We start from the raw sequence: 11119 nt of genomic DNA, 5'->3' as shown, positions 1-11119 counted from the left end.
AGGGTCAAACTTTTTTAACACGTAAATCAACAATACATCCACTAACATCCGTTCAAACTCTTGCAAACGTTTAAACAGACTGTCGTGCTATTTAAACAAAGACACCGTGCAGGTTTTAAACTTGTTTCGGGGAACTCTGCTTTACAAGTTGTTCATTGAACCCGTGTCTATAATTCAATAAAAATGTCAATTTACAAATGTTACCGGAAAGTCTTCCTAATGTTCAACAATTATTTGCACACTTCACATGTTTGATTAAAAACTATCATGTTCATATTCGTTATTTAAAATATAATGCAATAATGTGCATCTCTGCAAGTCAATCAATATTTTTCAATCAGATGTTTTTGTCGACAAGCGAGAGTGGTTTTAATTTAAACGCAATAGTTCATAAAGGGCGAAGTTTGTTTATAAACATACACAATTAAGTAAAATTATTTATTATCTTGCGGAAACTAGCAAAGCAACACTTATGCCGCTTTCTTTTTTTAGGTAATATCAAACTGTTTCAAAGATCATATTTATTCAAGATTTATTGTGCTAAAAATATGCAAACGTTAGTTTAATATTAGTCTGCGACTAATTTATTTTGTACATTACACCTGTCATTTAGTTTGAATATGACGACAACGCTTATGTATTCTTTTGAAGCGCAGACTAGCGCAGAGACCAATCGTTTTGTAATACAAGTTTTTCAATAAGAATATGACCTATTTTTAGTGCAAACATGCATATTCAGGATTTGATTTTCTCAGTAAACAGGAATCACCTGTAAAGCTTCTTCTATTCTCTCTCACTCTCATGGGTTCACACGCACTTTAATTCAGAAAATCCGGTGCGTACAGGAAATTGTTTCTTTTAACAAGTGCATATCGACTAAAGACAGATCTCTGAACTTACATAAATAAAAATCGAAGTATTTCATGGAATAAACAGGTGTTCCGTCTTTCGCGTTTTACAAATGTTACAGTCTTCTTTCAATTAGAATCACGTGAAGTTTACATTAAGGTTAACATATATTAGTATATATTTGATAGCTTAGTCAATACGAACAAATGAGTTTAAATTGTTATATGGTACTTGCAAACAATAATGCGTTTTTTCGGACGATCATCGCCATTGGATTTTACGTTTGGCCAACATTTATGTAATTATTAATTTTAAGAAAACTTAAGAAAAAAACATCAACGGGCTGGATAATTAAAATGCCATTTTTGCCAGTCAACTAATGAAATACAAATAAAATTTGAAAAATGATATTTTTCATATTGAAAAGGAAGTTTTTGATAATTGTTTCAGAAAACAAACATGTTTAAGTAATGGTTTAATTAAAAAAAAGATGCATTTCGAGAAAACTTGTGTCATGTGATGTTCTTTTAAAATATAAGTTTAAACGTAAAAACAAATAATCATATTTAACATATTTAAGCGCTATATTAAAATGGTTTAAGAAAACCAATTCAATTCAGAGATCGAAAACTGGGACAAAGACAGGGTCTTATCGCCAATCCCTATGTAAGTTTAAATTGCATTAGGTCACATCGCTTCTCAAAACAATGCATGGTTTAGAGTTAGATGGGTGAATAAAAACACTCTGAATGATATACCATGTTAGTATGTTATGTGTGTAATTGTTGACTTGGGTAACATTTTACCAACCTCCAAAAAAACAACTGCTTTGATGAAATATTTTGTATATTTAATTACAAACTTATACAAACGTTAATGCAGTTAAAACTCAATCAGCAATAACTAATAATTTCAAGTCAGTTTTATTGAACCTACCCAAAACGTTCAGTTTAAAATAATTTCGTTTAAGCAACAGTCCATTATCTTGTAACAAACATTATAAGAACACTATGTATCTGATTATAAACAGACCCGCTAACACATAAATCAAGCAACGTTTGTTACTTGCCAGTTTGGACCATTATTTTGTGAATAATTTTTAAAATTTTATTTGATTGAAACATTGAAGACAATTTGTTTCGAAATACACTTTCACTTGCGTTATTTATACTGAAAATTAGTTCGTTGTACCTTTAAAGAACTTCTCAATGTTTTTCAAAAAGATATTTAAAACTATATAAATCATCAGAATAAAGCGATCTACTACCTCATTTGTAGTGTTATTTGCAATTCTCACTAGAAAGTGTAAATTAATTAATTAACTCTCGCCCATCTTGGAAAATATGCTAATTAGTAATTGGCACATGGACACGACTTAAATAAAATGTGTACAACGCATCAATCTGTTTTGGGGTATGTAACAAGAACATGTCGGAAACGAAAATGATAACATTTCTAAAAGTTATTTGTACGTCTGTATTTGTTCAAATTTAGGGTTGGCGCTCCCGTAATAAAACGATTAAGTAATGTTGGCCTTAATGTTTATAAAAGTGATGCAATGATTGATACAAAGATATTTAAAATGTTGAAAGCCATGTGAGGTATTTTATTTATTATCTTTCATCAAATCATTTTGTTGCAAAGCAAAAGCTGTAGTATTAGAACTTTGTTTCCGAACTGATACTATATTGCTTCTTTCTGACCCAGACCGGTAAGGTGCATGGTCCGTCAATTAAATTTTCGGCGAAGGCGGAGATTCTTTAGCATTGTAACATAGTCATCTTACCGGTTTTCATTTACTAGGGACCATCATAAAGTAAGCATTATATGCACACTAACTAATTTTTATTTTGCTTTATAAACTACGAAAACTTTTGAACAGCTGGTATCATTAATCGAAATGCAGCTGTTAGAAATATCAAACGGTAGAAATATATTCGTTTTACACTCATCAACGGCAAGATTTAACATTAAGAACATCTTTCTTTCAACATTTTGTTATATTAGTCATGTAAATTATTTTACTCGTATGTTCATTTACAGATTCGTTTATTCGGTCTTTCCGATTGTGCTTATATAGCGTTTCAATAGCTTGAAATGGCATTTGCAATCCTAAGGTGAAATCATTACATTTTTATTATGCTGATACAAACTACAAAGGCGTACATGTTTATGCGCTTTTCTCATTTAATGCTTCTCCTGTTTACATGAAAATTCTTATTTCACGGTCAATTGATCTAGCGAAAACAACATAGTTTGTTTAAGTTCGTGAAATTTAATAGTATATAACACCAAAGACAATCCCCAGCATATCAATAACACTGATAATTTACATTGTAACGTAAGCGTTCTGCATGATTCGCACTAAAATGGCACATTGGCATTGTGTGACCCGTTACACGCGCGCTTTACTTTTTTGAAGAGCGTTGTAAACCAATATTGCACAACATTTACTCCTATTTACTTACTTCTATTTCAACATTGGTCACCATACAACATCAAACCATCGATGTATTAAGCTGTGTATTATAGTATTATTCAGTCATAAAATTATTGAGATGATAGGGGGAGGTGATCGATAGTGGACGCGTTTACATCGGCTCTGTTAAAAATTTAAAATTATAAATTAAAACATCTGCAAACTTTATTCAAACTGAAGAGGTACACAGAACGCCATGTCAAGCCAGTACAGAGGTAAATATGTCCCATTAACTGACAAAAACAACTGACAAGCTAGAGAAACTAAACGTTAACGTCGTGCAACTAGCTGTTCGTCTACGAAGGACTCACCCCACCCACCCCTAGGTGACTTAAGCGTACACGAAACAGTTCTCTGAAATTAACATTGAGCACAAATTGACATGTCTGTTTGATATGATCTCTTCAAATAGTTCATTAACAAGAAACTAAGTATGGACTCTGCACGAGTTGGAATTGTCGAGGCTCGTCGGATAGGCCGGCGCCTTGTAGCCCGGTCCCAAGGACTCTCACGTTGTATGGCCATCCTTGTTACCTTCACAGACCTGCGTGACGTGAATGCCATAATGGACAACGCAAAGCTGTTACGTGGCACATATTTTGGTATCTCTCGTGACTATCTCCGCGAAATAAGCGATGCCCGTAAACAACTGTGGCCAGAGTTCAAGGCGGCGCGCGATAAATACGGTGCTTAGAAAGTCAAACAGGTTTTCCCTGCTACACAGGTGATCAATGGAGAAACAGTTAATATCTGTTTCCCAGATTGGCACAAAACGCTCCGTGGTTCCAGAAACGCCGATGTTACGGCACATGAAGAACAGTGGTTCCAGCAACTATCGAAGTGACTACCCCCACAAGCGGCAAAGGAAGGCGTAATGCGCGATATGCCACCATTCACCATTTAAAAAAAAGTATGTGTGCTTGGCAGTATAAATTATATTCCCTCTTTTTCTATTACATTATGAGAGAATCAATGGGTTAGTAAAAAAATAAGTGTGTTTTAATTTACTAACAATGATAACAAACACAAATTATTTACTGCTTACTACACAGAATAGTAATAGACCACTTTATTATAGGCAATAAGAATAATATTGATATTGTTTGCTAACATCATTCAGTGTGTTATAATGAAATAATCACAATAAAATACAATATGCTAATGGTTTTGTGCAGGGTCATATTCATTAATATTGATTTCAAAAACAACAGCGCGGTACTTCCCATTATGATTATTATCTGATTCAATTAAAGGTCACACAGAGATTGATTACTTTGGCGCTCGCATACTTTTCACACAAATATCCATTGCAACCTGTCAATTGAGATCTCAAATTGACATCACTACTGTGTATTATTCAGCACAGATATGTCAATTGTGTAATGTAGTTTATGGCTATTTTGACTTTTGAATTGTGTCTAATCAGTGGGTATATCTCAAGTTGATTTTGCGAGACACAGTATGGTATCATATAAGAGATTAGCCCTCCCCCAATTAAATCAACTTTGCATCATAACATTGATCACTATCAGCAGCACCCTGTAGACCAAGGTCTCCCAACCCTGTCACCGCATACCTACACCATATCCTCGTTTTAAATTCATCGGTTACTAGTAATTATAGTTGAAGTTGTATTTAAAATTTCAATAAATCCATTCAGAACTGACACACGTATCCGTTCTGTGTTGATAATTATGAAGCGTATAACGTAGTCATATTCAACGTGATCGTACCGAAGAATTACAATAAAAAACTCAACATTAAATTGTGTTCCGACATGTGCATGCAACAAAATATGACGATTATGAATTTATCAATCTGATTTTCCAACACGATGGTCATTCCTAGCTCTCCGAGTCAGATTCAGAAAAATCTTGCTGACAGTCACTTAATTTGGCTTTTACATGAACAGTTCAGCGGAAAACTCCTTCTTCATACTATCATCTTTCATTTTCATCAATGTTTTTTCACTTAAGTTGCGAGAAATATCGCATAATGTCATTCGATGCCCTATAATGCCTTTTCGTTATTGACAGAATTAACATGTGACGAATGTACGTCATTTCCGGTTTGATGAAAATGGCGAGGGGATCGAAATGTGTGAAACTTCGCGAGTTTGTTGCAATCGTTCTTGCTAATAACACCGTTATTGGGACGATTGAACATTACCGGTACAATCTGGCCCCGTTATTGAATAGAAGAGAGATGCGAACACGTTTTATATCCCACTAAATTCGATCAATACAGGGCTTTTACGGGTTTTAAAAAGGACGGCATTTTACCTCTAAAGTTACGATAACATGACCGATTTCTACAAAACTGGCAAATTTCGCTGAACAATTCTTCTAGAGCTTAAACTGTTTGTGATTTTAAAATAGAACTTAATCTAACGAGTATCTTAACAAACAAGTTAAGATAGACTTATGTAGACTCCGTGTATCTTAACATAGACTGAAAGTTGAGACCGGGAGAACTTGCTTCACATCCAAATGAAGAGAGACATTGTACCAGTTCTAATGTGCTAGAAGGCGAGATTTTGTCATTTAATGTAAAATATATAGAATCTACAGATATAATAATATGAATATTAATAAATACTATTGAAAAGTGTAAAATATGTTTTAATTTGTTGAATTCAAGAAATCCGAAAATGGTAAAACAAAAAAAAACAATCATGCATTATATGAGAACAAAGCCTTGAAACTACGAAACTTGTTCAATCTTTAATATGCTTATGCTTAGACAATAAGAACACATACACAACTTACCCTGACGTAACACTATACACAACTAACTATAACGTGACGTCACACAACCAATCGTTTCAATACTTCATACACAAGAAACCGTAACCTTAGGCATTGCACATTTAACCGCTTTGTTACGCCACACACATATTATCGCGACGTAACGCCATACATAACTAACACGCTACTCCAAATAAAATACAACGTATATTTTTATTTGAATTGCATAATTTACAAAGTTAAATCAGTTTTGATATAGTTAAAAGCTACTTCTTGACTTTAATACTGTCGTCTTCCGACGGCTCAAAGTCCGACAAAAAATTCACATTACCAAACCAACATCTTATTTGTATTTATATTCTTACTTTAAGTGACAGCATGTATAAGATTTACAGTGACTTATGTTATGCATGCATATTCGCACAGAGAAGTGAGCAGAAATTTAACAACTGTTCGGATGAGTTTCAAATCAGACCAACGAAATATAATGACTTATGAATTCGAGTCTACCGGCGGTTGTTCCTCTAACATTGCTATTGATTTAAGAACGGTCATTTGTTAGAAAGCTACGTCAAAGAAAGGTTTAATATAATTCTATTACATATTCATATTTTGTGTGATTTAATGCAAAATAGCCGACAAAAGTGTGTATATATGTATAAATATTTAATACAGGTGAACAGGTTTGCATAAGGATAACAATACCATTAGTATTAAGTCCTTTGAAAATATAATTATTCATGCATGTGCATAATTATATTAGAGTTCATGATGTAAGGTTTAAATGATGAGAGTATGGGACCATTGATAGATCGCTGTCTTCAACATAATTGGTATATAGTATAAGTATACGACGCAAAATAAATATAATGTTTATTATATCATGTTCATTCGTATAATAATTGTTCATCATTTTTTCAATACAAGTTTACGGCACATACAGAGATGCTGATAATTGTGTTGTAGTTGTCGCTGCTTTTTCAGCTCACCTGATTGCTCAGGTGAGCTTTTGTGACCGGTCTTTGTCCGTCGTGTGTCCGTCCGTCCGTCTGTTAACATTTGCTCGTAAACACTCTAGAGGCCACATTTCTTGTCCCATCTTCATGAAACTTGATCAGAAGCTTTGTCCCAATGAAATCTCGGCTGAGTTCGAAACTGGGTTGTGCCGGGTCAAAAACTAGGTCACTAGGTCAAAAAAAGAAGAAAAACCTTGTAAACACTGTAAAAGTCACATTTCATGCCCAATCTTCATGTAACTTTGTCAAAATGTTTGTCTTAATGATATATTGGTTGCGTTCAAAAGTGGTTCCGATCCGTTAAAAAACATGGCCGCCAGTGGGCGGGGCAGTTTTCCTTATTTGGCTATAGAGAAACCTTGTCAACACTCTAGAAGTCACAATTTTTGCCAAATCATCATGAAAGTTGGTCAAAACATTGGTTCAATTGATGTCTCGGACGAGTTCGAAAATGGTCGAGATCGGTGAAAAATCATGGCCGCCAGTGGGCGGGGCATTTTTCTCTATATGTATATAGTGGCAATTTTCCCTATATGGCTATAGAGAAACCTTGTAAACACTCTAGAAGGCACAATTTTTGCCCAATCATCATGAAAGTTGGTCAAAACATGGGTCTTATTGATATCTCGGAGGAGTTTGAAAATGGTCGGGATCGGTGACAAACATGGCCGCCAGTGGGCGGGGCATTTTTCATCTATATGTATATAGTGAAAACATGTGAACACAGTAGAAGTCACATTTTTGGCCCAATGTTCATGAAACTTGCTCAGAACATGTTTTTCCTTGATACGAGGGTTGAGTTCAAAAATGGTTCCGGTCAGTTGAATAATATGGCTGCTGGGAGGGTGCAGTTTTCTCATTATGCCCCTCCCCCTTTCGAAGAAGAGGGGGTATATTGTTTTGCTCATGTCGGTCCGTCCGTCTACCAGATGGTTTTCGGATGATAACTCAAGAGCGCTTATGCCAAGGATCATGAAACTTCATAGGTACATTGATCATGACTCGCAGATGACTCCTATTGATTTTCAGGTCACTAGGTCAAAGGTCAAGGTCACGATGACCCGAAATAGTATAATGGTTTCCGGATGATAACTCAAGAACACTTATGCCTAGGATCATGAAACTTCATAGATACATTAATCATGACTCGCAGATGACCCCTATTGATTTTCAGGTCACTAGGTCAAAGGTCAAGGTCACGGTGACCCAAAGCAGTAAAATGGTTTCCGGATGATAACTCAAGAACGCTTATGCCTAGGATCATGAAACTTCATAGATACATTGATCATGACTCGCAGCTAACCCCTATTGATTTTCAGGTCACTAGGTCAAGGTCACGATGACCCGAAATAGTACAATGGTTTCCGGATGATAACTCAAGAACGCTTAGGCATAGGATCATGAAACTTCATAGGTTCATTGATCATGACTCGTAGATGACCCCTATTGATTTTCAGGTCACTAGGTCAAAGGTCAAGGTCACGGTGACCCGAAATAGTAAAATGGTTTCCAGATGATAACTCAAGAACGCTAATGCCTAGGATCATGCAATTTACTAGGTACATTGATCATGACTCGAAGATGACCCCTATTGATTTTCAGGTCACTAAGTCAAAGGTCAAGGTCACGGTGACCTGAAATAGTACAATGGTTTCTGGATGATAACTCAAGAACGCTTATGCCTAGGATCATGAAACTTTATAGGTATATTGATCATGACTCGCAGATGACCCCTATTGATAATCAGGTCAAAGGTCATGGTCACAGTGCCAAAAAACGTATTTACACAATTGCTGTCAAGGTCACGGTGACTCAACTTAGAAAAATGGTTTCCGGATGATAACTCAAGAATGCTTACGCCTAGGATCATAAAACTATATAGGTACATTGATCATGACTCGCAGATGAAATAATGATGAAACTTGACCAGGATGTTTGTCTGGACAATATCTAGGTCAAGTTTGACATTTGGTAAAGATTAAATGAACCGACTCCTCTCAGTTGAGCGAACTAGGGCCATCGTGGCCCTCTTATTTCTATTAGTTAATAAATCGGTGCTTCCTAAATTATTCAATTACCGATTTCAAATAGAATCAACATATAAAATATTTATATGGATGTAACGTCGTTATTTAAGGTAAAAGCATGTGCTAATTTGGTATAATGCCCCTAGACACGTATGCCAAAAATTCGGTAATTGCACATGAAATGCACTGAAAGGAATGAACTTATTACAAGAACTGGATATTTGTGCAACCGGGCAACATTTGATGTAAAAGATGTTTGTTAGTTACTAGAATGAATAACATCAAACACCAAATCAGGAGTGCTGAAACGGTTAAATATAACGTTGAAGTAAATATGTAATTAATATATTGTATCTTAAAGCTGCAGAATTATACAAAATCGTGTTTCGTAATCTCAGCTTTCAATTTATACCCGACTCTTTATATCTTTGTCAAAAGCCATTGTAAAAAGTAATGAACATCGTAATTAAGTTCTTTTCTTTGCCCTGAGTTGCAATACCTGACTTTGACAATCTTCAGACACTGAAATTCTGTAAATAAAATAGCATAAAATACCAGATACGTAAAATATACCCGAAACAGTTTTTTTTTTGGCTGCAATATACGAGTACAGACCTCTAGTTTAATATTTATAGGTGCAATTAATATGCAGGAATTGCAAAAAATATTATTTTTGAATAACGAACGGACGGGCTGATTAATGTGCATCGTCTTAATACACAAAATATAACACATACTAGTATAGGTTGAAACACAGGGTCGTTTCTGTAACTGTGTGTCTATTGTATCTTGCGATATATCAAGTGCTCAGTACAAAAAATCTAAGATTAAAAAGTACTCTAATGACAATGATCATGTCTGAGAGATTCTCACTGCACTTCAAACACAAACATGCGAAAGGTTTCGGAAGACACGACGATGACTTATTGAGAGTAAGTCACACTTCTTCATAATCAAAATATAAATATGGCAGCAACAGGTATAAAACACCAGCTGTGATTTTGAACTTATAAATCATTATCGGTTACTAGATGACGGAGCTCAATACCTACTCCGGAACTAAGGGTCTCTGGCAGAAGTAAGATGTTCAAACTGCATCACGCCGTTTTTGTATACTCAGTCTCTTCCCTTCAAGATACGCATATCACCGAAATCGGGAATGCCGTTTCGGCCATTTCGGCCGATCTATGAATTTATTTGTATGTTGGCGACAGGCGCAACAAAAGCGACGATAAGCTCTCGATTAAGGAAAGCATTCAGCTTCATACATACAGTACAAGTATTTCCACTAAAGTTGAAGAGAAAAGCAGAAGGTTTTAAGTCAATTGCTAATACTAGAATCAATCGCATCCTGAATGTGCAAATTAACACGTATTGAATGGCATATGACAAACGACACTTTTAACGCGAATTCCCTTGACGATGTTACCAGAGTTAAATCCAAATAATAACCTATCGAGCCTACAGTGAGTATAATGTTAACTATATGTTTAAGTATATTGTAAGTATACATTTAATGAAATATATGCATCTTGCCAAAATGCAAAACTTATAGGCCTGGCCGAAAGCAACTTGAGCAAAACGTAAGAGCAATATCTCTTTCAAATCTTAATTTCTTTAGTGGAAACCATTTTAATTTTTTTTAGAAACAGTAACCTTAACTCGACTCTCGAACTGTGATGAGTGGTTCCGTCAACCAACGTTCATAATATGATCTGAATACCTCCATTCTTATTTGAATTATACAGTGGAGACAGTGTTTTCCATTATTTAATTTTGAGTCTAATTTACAGGACCCAACTGGCCCCAAATTACTCAGACGAAAATTGCATCAAGAACAATATTACATTTAAAGGTTCGTTTGGAATGGTTCTCGGTATCCTTGAACATTATTAGAAGTTTCTAATTTTTTGAATAATTGACACAAGTGTCATGGATATTACAAGTGTACATGCTTTCAGTGCAGAGCAACGTTGAACTTAAACAACGCTGTAATTGCTT

The sequence above is a fragment of the Dreissena polymorpha genome, chromosome 4 (genome assembly GCF_020536995.1).
Source record: "Dreissena polymorpha isolate Duluth1 chromosome 4, UMN_Dpol_1.0, whole genome shotgun sequence".
NCBI classification, from domain to species: Eukaryota; Metazoa; Mollusca; class Bivalvia; order Myida; family Dreissenidae; genus Dreissena; species Dreissena polymorpha.
The sequence above is the reverse complement of the archived record's forward strand: the minus strand, read 5'-3'. Positions refer to the sequence as shown.